We start from the raw sequence: 11,914 nt of genomic DNA on the forward strand, positions 1-11,914 counted from the left end.
GTGTTGCTCATTCAAGGACCACATCGTGGGCAAAGGGGCAGGTCGTGCATCGCCTTCGTCTCTGTAAGAAACTTCTTCAGTTGTAAGCCTGAGCCTTTAACAGCTGCACCAGCTGTCCAGCCCACAATCAACAAATTTAAAAAAAGACATATTTGAGGAGGAAGAATAAAAATTTACTTCATGTCAAATAGTAGAGGTGATAAACATTACCAGTGAAATCTACCTGATGACTTTATATCCATACTCAGGTGCCAAGGATCTGAGCATAACCGATAGTGACTAGTAATAATCAGACACATAGAGATTAAAGACACATGAGCAAACATCTAGGTTTTAGTAGTATTAAAAATGTAAGAAACAGCATATTTTGAAATGAAATGGAGATCTTCTTTAAAGGTTAAAATCTCATTCAACTTTATGTCTTACAGGGTTTATACTGAGTTCAATATTGTATAACTGTATTAATTCAGTTGTGGACCTAAAAATTTACAGCCACTTTTGAAAGAGATGTATCCTTGCTCTGGAAATTGTTACTGAATATGTTAAAGCTGTAATGAAATGCTTCTTCTAATCATGTGGTTATTAAATGAAAAATAAATAAGTAATAAAAAGAAACTTCTTCAGATGGCTCAAGGAATCTCGCTTTCATCAAACATTGCTTGAGCTGTTCATGGAGTGTGGACCATTATTTCTAATCATGCCTTCTCTCATCACCTTGGAAAAGGTCCAGCTTAGGTTTTACTTTTAGTTCTTTATGGTGACTCTTTGGGCTATCAAATGCTGAGCATTGTCACATTTTGATAAAGGTTGGAACCATGAAAAACCAGAGGGAAATGTATTCATTCAAAAGCTTACTGAAAAATTACACATACAGTATCTGTACATGAGTTCATGTGTACAGCTGAAGGCTATATAACAAACAGTGCCAGACAGGAGGAACCTCCCTTCTAGTTGTTGGTCAGGGTGGTCCAAGAGACTTCTAAAATTACACAGGCTATTGCCACAGCCCTTGATTGCCTCCCAGAGCTTGAAGGTAAGAGCCTATTGCTGAAGACAGGACATACTTTGGACAAAGAACTTGAAGCAATGGAGTTGGAACTGATCTGGAAGCCTCCTCCCTGAAGGCTAGCTCTCATAGTTTTGGACGACACTATGCAAGCTGCTAAGGAAGAATATCATTTGATGTTCCCAAGCCTAGTTTTAAGGCCTAATAACCACAATAGGCACAGCAACTATATTGGTACAGTAGTGACACTTTTATCTTGGGGGTAGTCAACAGCTACCTAATTGGACTTAAAGCCTACTCAATGGGAGGGAACTCATCTGTGGCACTGTAAACACAGCCAAATATACATGGCTGGAGAGATCATAGATCTTAAAGAAAACCCTAAGTCTGTCATATCTATAGACAAATATAATTTCTTATGATATGCTAAAGATGAATCCTTATAGTTTTTTCAGACAAGTATGTGAGTCACCACTAATCAAAGAAGTGTCTTTTCCAACAGATGGAGAATATTACATAGTTCTACAACTGGCCACACACAGAGAATAAGTGTCTGTGAGATACCCAACCCAAAGTGACACATCTACAGTGGAGCTTCTACCCCTAAGGTTCATGAAACATAGAGAAACAGGGGTAGAGAAAACACTAATGCATCGCTCATCAATGAAGCTCCCTCACGCAACAGAAGGCAATGAATACAAAAGGCCACAAATGGCCAAAATAAAGAGAATAAGAGTCTGCAGAGTGTGAGTCCTTGGACAGGACTCCTGTATTAAACTTCACCCAGCCAGAGCTCAGGGACCATTGCAGGAGAGGGGAAGGAAAGACTGTAAGAGCCAGGGAGGTGGTGCATGACCATATGGAAATAGAGCCTTACAGGCTTCTGGGACCTTGCTCATATAAACTTACAGCAATGGAAACAGCATGCACAAGACCCATGTAAACTCAATCAGACAAAAAACCCAGCATAGAACTGGGAAAATGGGAAACAGGCCCCAACCTTAGTCAAAGAAATATTGGCAGCTGATTACTGCCAGATGAGGGAGAGTTGATCGTCTTTAAGGGAGAGACTCTAGATATCTAACTAGTCCCCAGTGGATGAAGTTGTACTGAGGGACCTCTGGGCACACTAACCTGACTTATAGGCCTTAACATGCCTGACAGACTGCATAAAAATCCAGTGATGGGGGGCTATGGGGGGACAGATGGGGGGGATAAAGATGATTAAGATGTTTTGTATGAAAAACACAAAAATTCATTAAAACTGTACATTTAAAAACATGAAAAAAAGAAGAAATTCTGAGCCAGTGAGATGGCTTAGTCAGTAAAGGTATTTGCCAAGCGAGCCTGGCAACCTGAGTTTGATCCCTAGAATTCATGAAAAGATGGAAGGAGAGAACCAACTCTGCAAAGTTTCCTATGACCTCCACATTCATGACATGCTCCCACATCATGACACATGTGCATGAAAATAATAATAAATAAAAATCAAAGGAAGGAAGGAAAAAAGAAAGAAAAGAATAAATTCTATGCACCTCAGCTAAAGACCACAGATTCAGGCACTCTCCCAACCTAACTCTCTAGCCATAGTCCTTGAGATGCTCTGTGTGTGTGTGTGTGTGTGTGTGTGTGTGTGTGTGTATTCATGCACACGTGTGGATGTATATGTATGAGTGCATACTTATATGGATGCCAGAGGACAACCTTGGTTGTTATATCTCAAATAACATGCATCTTAAAAAAAAAATCTTTTTGAGATGGGGTCTATCACTGTGCTGGGACTTGTCAAGTAGGCTAGGCTGGCTGTCTGATGAGCCCAGAGAATCCTCCCGTCTTTGTCTCCCCAGCACTGAGATTACAGGTAAGCATGCACCACCAACACTGGACTTTTTAAAAAACATGTGCTCTAGGGATGGAACTCAGGTTCTTGTGATTTCAAGGTAAGCACTTTACTGACTGAGCCATCTCCCCAGCCTCCCTATGATGTTTTAATTATTTTTGATTATCTGATGAACCCTCCATTAAATGGTATTCACTCTGTATACTTTCAGTCTCTTGGTCTGTATTTTTTTTACCTGCAAAGAGGCAGCTCTTACAGTGTTCAAGGGAGGCAATGTGTCTAGAAGGCTAGAGAAAAATCTGGGATATGGAGTTCCAGGTTCTGTTGGGATGTTTAGATAATTGTCTAGGTTCAACCTCAGCAGCAGCAGTACACACCTTGTTAAAGTGTTGGGTTTGTGTTTATTTATATACTATAAAATATTTAAGAGGCATGGTGGGGCATGCCTTTGATTCCAGCACTGTGGAGGCAGAGGTAGGCAGATCTCTATGAGTTCAAGGTCAGCTTGGTCAACATAGTGAGTTCTAGGTCACTTGGAACTACAGGGAGGTCCTGTCTCAATAAGACAGAAAAAAATTAAGATACTCAGTTCAAATTCCAGACCAGCCTCTGAGTCTCTACTCTGGATCTGGGCTGCCTTGTCAGGATCTTGTCTTCGCCCTCTGTCCCACATGGTAAAAAAGATTTTCATAGGACTGCGAAGAAGCCATTCCCAACAAGTATTGAGCAAATACTTGGCATTCAGTAAGTACCATGTAAGTATTTGCTAACATTGTTACCCTAGAACCAACTTGAGTCTCGTTTCAGAGTATATTCATTTGTTTATCTATGAAGCAAATATATACCCCCAGCTTGTTGTATACACAATAAAATATTATTTAGCAGTCATGATATTTCTAATATTAAGAAATCCTTACCACTTATAAAAATTTTGATAAATTATAAATTTTAGAAATTAAATGTTTTATTGTATTACACACAGGCACTGTGGAGAACACAGACTTGGGTGGCATCAATTTTGTTCCAAAAATGTACTGTCTAGGCTCATTGGTAGAGTGTTTACCTAGCATGCAAGACACCCTAGATTTCATCCCATCTCTGAAAGAAGAAAAGAAAAAAAAACCAAAAAAAGCAAGAAGCACAGTACAATCAGGCTTGGTAGCATGTGCATATAATTCCAGCACCCAGAAGTTAGAGGCAAGAGAGTCCGGAAGGATTTCAATCCCAGTCTGAGGCAAGACAGATTTATAGGGAAGATTTGCATTTGAATAAATTCATGCTGAGTTTGGTGTCACAAGCCTGCAATCCCAGCATTTAAGAGGTAGAGACTTAGTTTGAGGCCAGCCTGGGCCACCTATCATTGTCCAGTTCAGCCTAGGATACATAAGAAGATCCTGTTTCAAAACAAACAACAAACAAACAAACAAACAAATAGAACAATGAACAAGTAAATGGAATTTAACAAAGGAAAACTGTTAACTATCACAGAATTGGATATGATAGATACCTTTTTCCTCTGTTCTGTGTCAAAACAAGTCAGCGTTTGTTACTGCATTTTATTTAACTCCTAAAGATATAATATTAATCCTCCTGAAATTATTTTTTTCAAAGTGGAACTAGTGTTATTGTTTTTCTGATTATAAAAGTGATATATGGAAAGGCAAAGATTACCTCAAGGAGATGAAGGGAGATGGGATGATTATTAGGAAGGTAACAATTCCATCCTGGATGGGATCATGGGAAGAAAGAAGCCATCATTATTATTGTTTATTCTTTTGCCTCCTTCAAATCTTTAGGCCATGCAAGCATTATGTATTAAAATAAATATTTTTTATTAATGAAGATGCATCTTACAATACATGGCATAAAAAGTTATAAAATAGAAAGTGAAATCACTCTATTTACTGTCACACAATTATTATTCTCATATCTATGTTTCCAAACTCTGTCAGAATCTATGACTCCAGGCAAAAATGCATTTTCCAGAAAAATGAGATCATGGTATACATGGTATTTTAAAAATATCATTTATGTCAAAATAAATAAATCTAGAACATAGTTTTTAAAAGTAATTTTTAAAATTATTTTTATTTTTATGTGTATGAGTGTATTGCGTGCATGCATTTAAGTGCACCCATGTCATGTAATGTCTGTGGAGGTCAGAAGAGGATGTCAGATCCTCTGGAATTGGAGTCATGGATGGTTGTTAGCTGCCACAGGGTTCTGGGAATCGAACTCAGGTCCTCTGTAAGAGTAGCCAGATGCTGAGCCATCTCTCCAACCCCTAGAACATAGTTTTTGCCTCTATTTTGTTCTGTTGTATGCATTTACATGTTGGTACAATCTGCTCCAATTGATGAGTGTTTTCAACAGCTCTATGATGGGCATGCATATTTACGTCATTTTCTTGTTTTCCTAGACTATTCTTCTAGAAGCTCAGTTGCTAGGCAAAGATATATGTGTAAAGTTGAGATTTAACGGCCAGAGCAATGGCTTAGCATACAGGCACCTGTTGTCAAACCTGACATTCAATTCCTGGGCCTCACATGGTGGAAGGTGAGACCCAACATGGTGGAAAGCAAGAGCTGACTCCTGTAAGTTGTCCTCTGACAACCTTGGCATGTGCACACACACACACACACACACACACACACACACAAATAAATGGATAGATAGATAGATGATAGATAAAGAAAATAAGTGCAATTTAAGAAATTTAAGTTGACATTTTAAAATAGCATGAATTTAAAAAGATGCTTTATTTCCCCCCTCAACCTCCCTCCATGGAGGAGACACATTGTGGTCCACATAGAAGCAGAAGGGATTGAACTGTCCTTGCCTTCCTATGGCTGAACAGGCTGCAGTTGTGTGCCAGGTGGGAAAATGAAAGGGGGTAAAGTTGAATCTTGGATGTTCCTAGTTGAATTTTTTTTCTCTGCTTTCCAACAGGAAATTCCATGTCTCATCTTTGAAGCAACTTTAGAGTTCTTTTTGCTAATGGTCTCATAATGAGTTCCTGTGATGTAGCAAATGTTTATTTGAATAATGGGAGGGTAGAGTCAGAAGGGAATCAGGACAGTGCTTTAGTTGAAACCCTGCACCCAAGTAGGGGAGAGAATGGCAAGGTAGGAGTAAAGAGGCCAAAAAGACATTCTGGTCTTTTTTCTCTTTCTTCTACTGAGGGAATTTAGACTGAGAGAAGTGAAACCACTCATTCAAGGTCATAGTACAGGGTTGGACAGATGGCTCAGTGGTTAGCCGTGCTGGCTGCTCTTGCAGTGATTTGGTTCTCAGCACCCACGTGGCAGCTCACAACTGTCTGTAACTCCAGTTCCAGGAGACCCAACACCCTCTTCTGGCCTCTACAAGCACTGCAGGCACAGGTACACTTACATACATGCAGGCAAAACACTCATACACATAAAATACAAATAAATAAATATTTTTAAAAGATCATAACAAGATATAGAATTTAACCTAAATTGTGACTCAGGGTTATTTGATCATGCCAAACAAGCTTGCACAGTACATCTCACTACTGTGTTTAGTACTTCCCTTTGGGGGTAGTCAGTGCTCCCATTTCCCTCTAGTTATGTTTACCTACAGAACCAAAGAGGAGAGGTATAACTTGGACTAGGTCAGTGTTGACAAGTACACTGAGATACCTATACCTAAATTGACTGGAGAATACATTTCTTGCTCTTTAAGTCTGCAAACTGTTTATTTAAAATCTTGCTTACCTGAATGGTACAGCAAGTGACAAATGGCAGAAAAGCCTCTGCTGCTGTGCTGTAGCCTCTAACAGAGCTGCTGAGAGACTTGAGCTAGCATCCAGTAGTTCTCTTCCCTGCCAGCCTCCTGCTTCAGGTAGTCCTAATGAAGCCCAGGAGTCTTAAAGGATCTGCTCTCTACAAGAGACAAGTCAGTAAGTGGAGCATTATAATCAGAGAGGGTTATTAAGGTAACAGATGCTTGGAGAGTGTCTGCAGTGTGTGTGGAAACCTGCAGAAAGAAAGAAAGAGAGAAAGAAAGAAAGGGAGGATGGAAGGAGGAAGGAAGGAAGGAAGGAAGGAAGGAAGGAAAGAGAGAGAAAGACAGAAAGGAAAGAAGGAAGGAAGGAAGGAAGGAAGAAAAAAAAAGGCAAGAGAAGTGTGGTGGTTTGAATGAGAACATCACTCATAGGCCCCAAGTGTTTGGACATTTTGTCCCCAGCTGGTGGCGCTGTTTTGGGAGGTCTTAGAAGGTGTGGCCATGCTGGGGGAAGCACATCACTGGGGGGCGGGCTTAGAGAGTTCTTAAGCCTTGCTGGATCTCCAGTAGTGCTCTTACTTCTTGTGCCTGCTTGAAGAGGGATGAGTACTTAGCTTCTGCTCCTCCTCCAGCCACTTCTACCACCATGCCTCCCCACCATGATGGACAATTGCCCCTTTGGAACTGTAAGCTAAATAAACTCCTCCTTTTGTAAGCTCCCTTGGTCATGGTGTTTCTATCATAGCAACAGAAAAGTGACTAATACAGAAAGAAAGTTGTGAGCGCAAAGAGCTTTAAAGATTATTTTCTATTTTGGCAGTGTGGAAACTTCTAGAGAGAAAACAGTTCGCAGCTCTTCTTTCAAATCCTTTGAGAAGAATCAATGACAAAGATCAAACAAACATGAGTGTCTTTTTCACAATGTCAAATGGGCAGTTGCAAGGGATTTCTTTGCTTTCCATGTGTCTGTGTACATGAGCCTTCCAGTCCTCACTCAAGTCCTGGAAAGGTGTTTGGACTTAGATATTTTCCTGCTTTATGCAGAGTGTAGGCAACACACAATTTGTACAACTGATGTAAAGCGCGATCTTTTTGCCTGTGTCCATGTCACTCACTTTCTCTTTTGCTCATTAAATATTTATTAAACATCTGCTGTATGCCAGTTGTATTGCATAAACGAGGATACAGCTATAAACGTGACAAGTCCCTACTCTCACAGTGTGATTACAGGGGAAGAGACACAGCCCATTAGAAATAACAGTATGATGGTGCTGTTGATAATAAGTACAGTGAGGAAAAGCACAGCCTGGTTATTGCCTCTGGGCAGGTAGCATGTTTTATAATACAGAACGGTCTGAGAGGAGACTCCTGAAGACAAAGGGACAAGAGTGCCCATGTCTGAGCAAAAGTATCCCAGGCAGAGATGGCAGAAGATGCAAAGGCCTTGTGATGGAGGTGTGCTCTGCTTAAAAGAGCTACAGTGGACCATGGAGAGGACTCAACAGGAGAAGGCGTGTGATGGCCTGAGATTCATCCCTGCAACCCACATGGTGGGAAGAGAGAACTGATTCCTGAAAGATGCACCAACACACATTCACAAACGCAGATGCAGAAATGAGTAAATAAGGTTAATGGAAAGAGCTGCAGCAGATGGGAGTGGCCTCGGGGAGGAAGAAGGGACTCCAGTGAGGAAGGAGGAGGGGGACTCAGGTTGTGCTGAGGACTTGGCAGCTAATGAGGTAGATGGGAACCCACTAGAGTGTTTTGAGATAAGGCAATGTGATTAGAGGTACTTTTTTGGAAATATTTTATTTTTAATTATGTATATGTGTATGTAAGAAGAGGGAGTCTGATCCTTGAGTGGGAGTAGTGATTACTCCTAGGGTTATCCTATCCTGACTGAGAGTCACATCATGAATCCTCCAGATTGTTACCCAACTGAAATTTGGTTGAGAAAAGTGGCTTTCTTATGGAAAGCACTGTTAGGCCATCTGCTGTCACCTAGCCCCTGGCAGGATCCACTCCCTCTCTCTTGAATGGCACAACACAAAGTAAATAAACCTCAAGTGCAAACCTTGCTTCTGTGGAGCTCAGGGATTACTTGGGTTACTCCAGGTGAGGTAAACAAACTTAATTTTCCAAGGCTTAAAACTGCTTTGTTCTCTCTCTCTCTCTCTCTCTCTCTCTCTCTCTCTCTCTCTCACACACACACACACACACATTCTTTTCACTCCGCCTCCTTTACTCTCCCTCCCTCCCTCCCTCCCTCCCTCTCCTGATTTGTTCATTTTAATTTTATGTGTCTGAATGTTTTGCCTGTATGCATGTAAGTGCACCATGTATGTGCAATGCCCATGAAGTTCAGTAGAGGGTGTTGGATTCCCCTGGAACTGGAGTTAAGGTCAGTTGTTAGTTGCCATTTGGGTGCTGGGAATGAAACCTCAGTCCTCTGCAAGAGCAGCCAATGCTCTTAATTGCTGAGTGAGCTCACCAGCCCTGTCCCCATCTTCTAAGACACTAAATAAATAAATAAATACAAAAAATAAATAAATAATAAATAAATAAGCACAGAATGACAAAGACTTTCATACAGTCTTCTCAAAAGTGTGCACAGGATAATGTCTTACTTGTTCACAGAATGGGGAAAGGATTAGTCCATAGATGCTATTCAGGTCAAGTCCAAAGCCAGGCCCTTATCCTGCAAACATTGCTGAGTTCCCTTGAGGAGACAATTACTATGGTAAATATCAGGCTCTAGCTGTAATTTTTATGTGTGTTTTTACTACTAAGGTAACAGCATTTGCTGTGCAGGTATCAGGAGCCGAATTCAAATCCCCAGTATCCACCAAAAAATCTGTTACCATATTTTGTCATCAGTGCTGAGAGGGGGCAGGAGGCAGCTCCATGTTCAGTGACAGACCCTGTCTCAAGAGAATAAGGTGATGCCCAACAACCTCGGGCCCCACATGCAGACCACCACACACAAGCACCTCCCCAACACATGCATACACAATGTTTTCCTTCAATTGACAAGCAGAAGGAATAAAAAACACCTTGTGGCTTTTCAAAGGGAAAAATACTGGCTCATTCAACATGGCTTCTATTATTTAGAATTAAGATTTTTAAAAAAGAGGAAAGTATTTCTGTGTCAAAATTTTTCTGGTTTTAAAATGTTATCTTCTTCTTCCTCTTGCACTATTCCCAAGATACATCCACAAAACATGCACAAAAATATCATCCATGGTCTGGTAAGATGGCTCAGTGTGTAAGGGAGTTTGTCATCAAACCTGATGACTTTGATTCCTGGACACTACCCCCCCGACAGACACGCATGTACACAAACACACACATACACACACACACAGAGACACAGACACACACACACAGACACACACAGACACACACACAGACACAGACACACAGACACACACAGACACACACACACAGACAGACACATACAGACACACAGACACACACAGGCACACACACACACAGACACACACACACAGACACATACAGACACACAGACACACACAGGCACACACACACACAGACACACACACACAGACACACACAGACACACACACAGACACAGACACACAGACACACACAGACACACACACACACACACACAGACACAGACACACACAGACACAGATACATATAGACACACACACAGACACACAGACATAGACACACACAGACACACAGACACACACACAGACACAGACACACAGACACACTAGACATATCTTAGAAGAAATGATCTTCCTTGCAAGCAGGACTTTATCAGTTTCTTTTTTCACTGTCAGTTAAACCTTAGGAAATCAGAGATACCCAGGAGAGACTCTGGTCTGCACCAGGAATGCTGTGCTGCGCTTCCCCAAAGGCCGTCTCCTTCAAGCAGACTCTTTCATCTTTTGCTTTCTCAGAGAAAGCCTTCCTTCAAGCTTCCTTCTGCTTGAGCTTCCAGCGATGCTAACCGGTGATAGTTGCGAGAAGACCATGGGCAGCAGCCCCTGACTTTTGTGCCTAAGAAAATGCTGGTCCCTCTGTTTCCTCCTTTCCTCTGGCTTCCCTTGGCTGTCGGCTCCTGATGGTTGTTTATGTATGCAGTGAAGGCATGACCTTTTCTCTCTGTTTTGCATCCTAAACTGGGCAGAGATTTTCAGGGCATTGGAAAACTGGAGAAAGGGCTATTGTTCAGGGAGTCTCTGGGCACTGACTCTGGTATCTTTCCCAACACAGACACAGACACACACACAGACACACACAGAGACACACACACACACAGAGATACACACATACAGACACACACACAGACATACACACACAGACACGCACACACACAGACACACACACACATACATACACACAGAGACAAACACAGACATACACACAGAGACAAACACAGACATACACACACAGACACACAGACACACACATACAGACACACACACATACAGACACACACACAGACACACAGACACAGACACACACATACACAGACACAGACACACACAGGCACACACACATACAGACACACACACAGACACACACACAGACACACAGACACACACACACCCCAACACAAAATAAAATGCTTATAGTTTTATATTTTTTCTAAGACCCAAAGGCAGTTTGAACATAAAAGCAAACATGAAAGCAAGTACCATCTTACAAAATTGTCGGAACAATGACCTCCTGGGCCTGTGGTGATGCTTTATAATGTATCTGAGGTGAGAAGAGAAGATGTCCGTCTCTATCAGTGTCATTGGCTCAGGCAAAATGGACTGCCCAAATTTATATGACCCACATTTGATTTGGGGAGTTTTTATCAGACTCTTCCATTTCTGAATTCCAGAATCGTCTATTTCTATGGTTTTCTTTGACTTTGGTTTAGGCTAAAACTAGAAACTTAGTTTATGATTAAATATAAACGGCAGAGTGAGACTGGAGGCCTAGTTCAGTTAGTAAAGTGCTCACCTAGCATGCAATAGACCAGGTTCAATCCTCAACACGCATAAACCAGACTTGGTAGTCCACAGCTCAAATCACAGCATTTACAAGGTGGAGGCAGGAGGATCAAGAGTTTAAGGGTCCTCCTGTCTCAAAAATTGAGAAAAAGAGTGAAAGAAAAGGATAAAAAGGAAGGAAAGAAGGAAGGAAGGAAGAAAGGAGGGAGGGAGGGAAGGAGGGAAAGAAGGAGGGAAGGAGGGAAGGAGGGAGGGAGGGAAGGAAGGAGGGAAGGAGGGAAGGAAGGAAGGAAGGAAGGAGGGAGGGAAGGAAGGAAGGAGGGAGGGAGGGAGGAAGGGAAG

This window comes from Nannospalax galili, unplaced genomic scaffold (genome assembly GCF_000622305.1).
Source record: "Nannospalax galili isolate Female #2095 unplaced genomic scaffold, S.galili_v1.0 scaffold209, whole genome shotgun sequence".
Taxonomy (NCBI): domain Eukaryota; kingdom Metazoa; phylum Chordata; class Mammalia; order Rodentia; family Spalacidae; genus Nannospalax; species Nannospalax galili.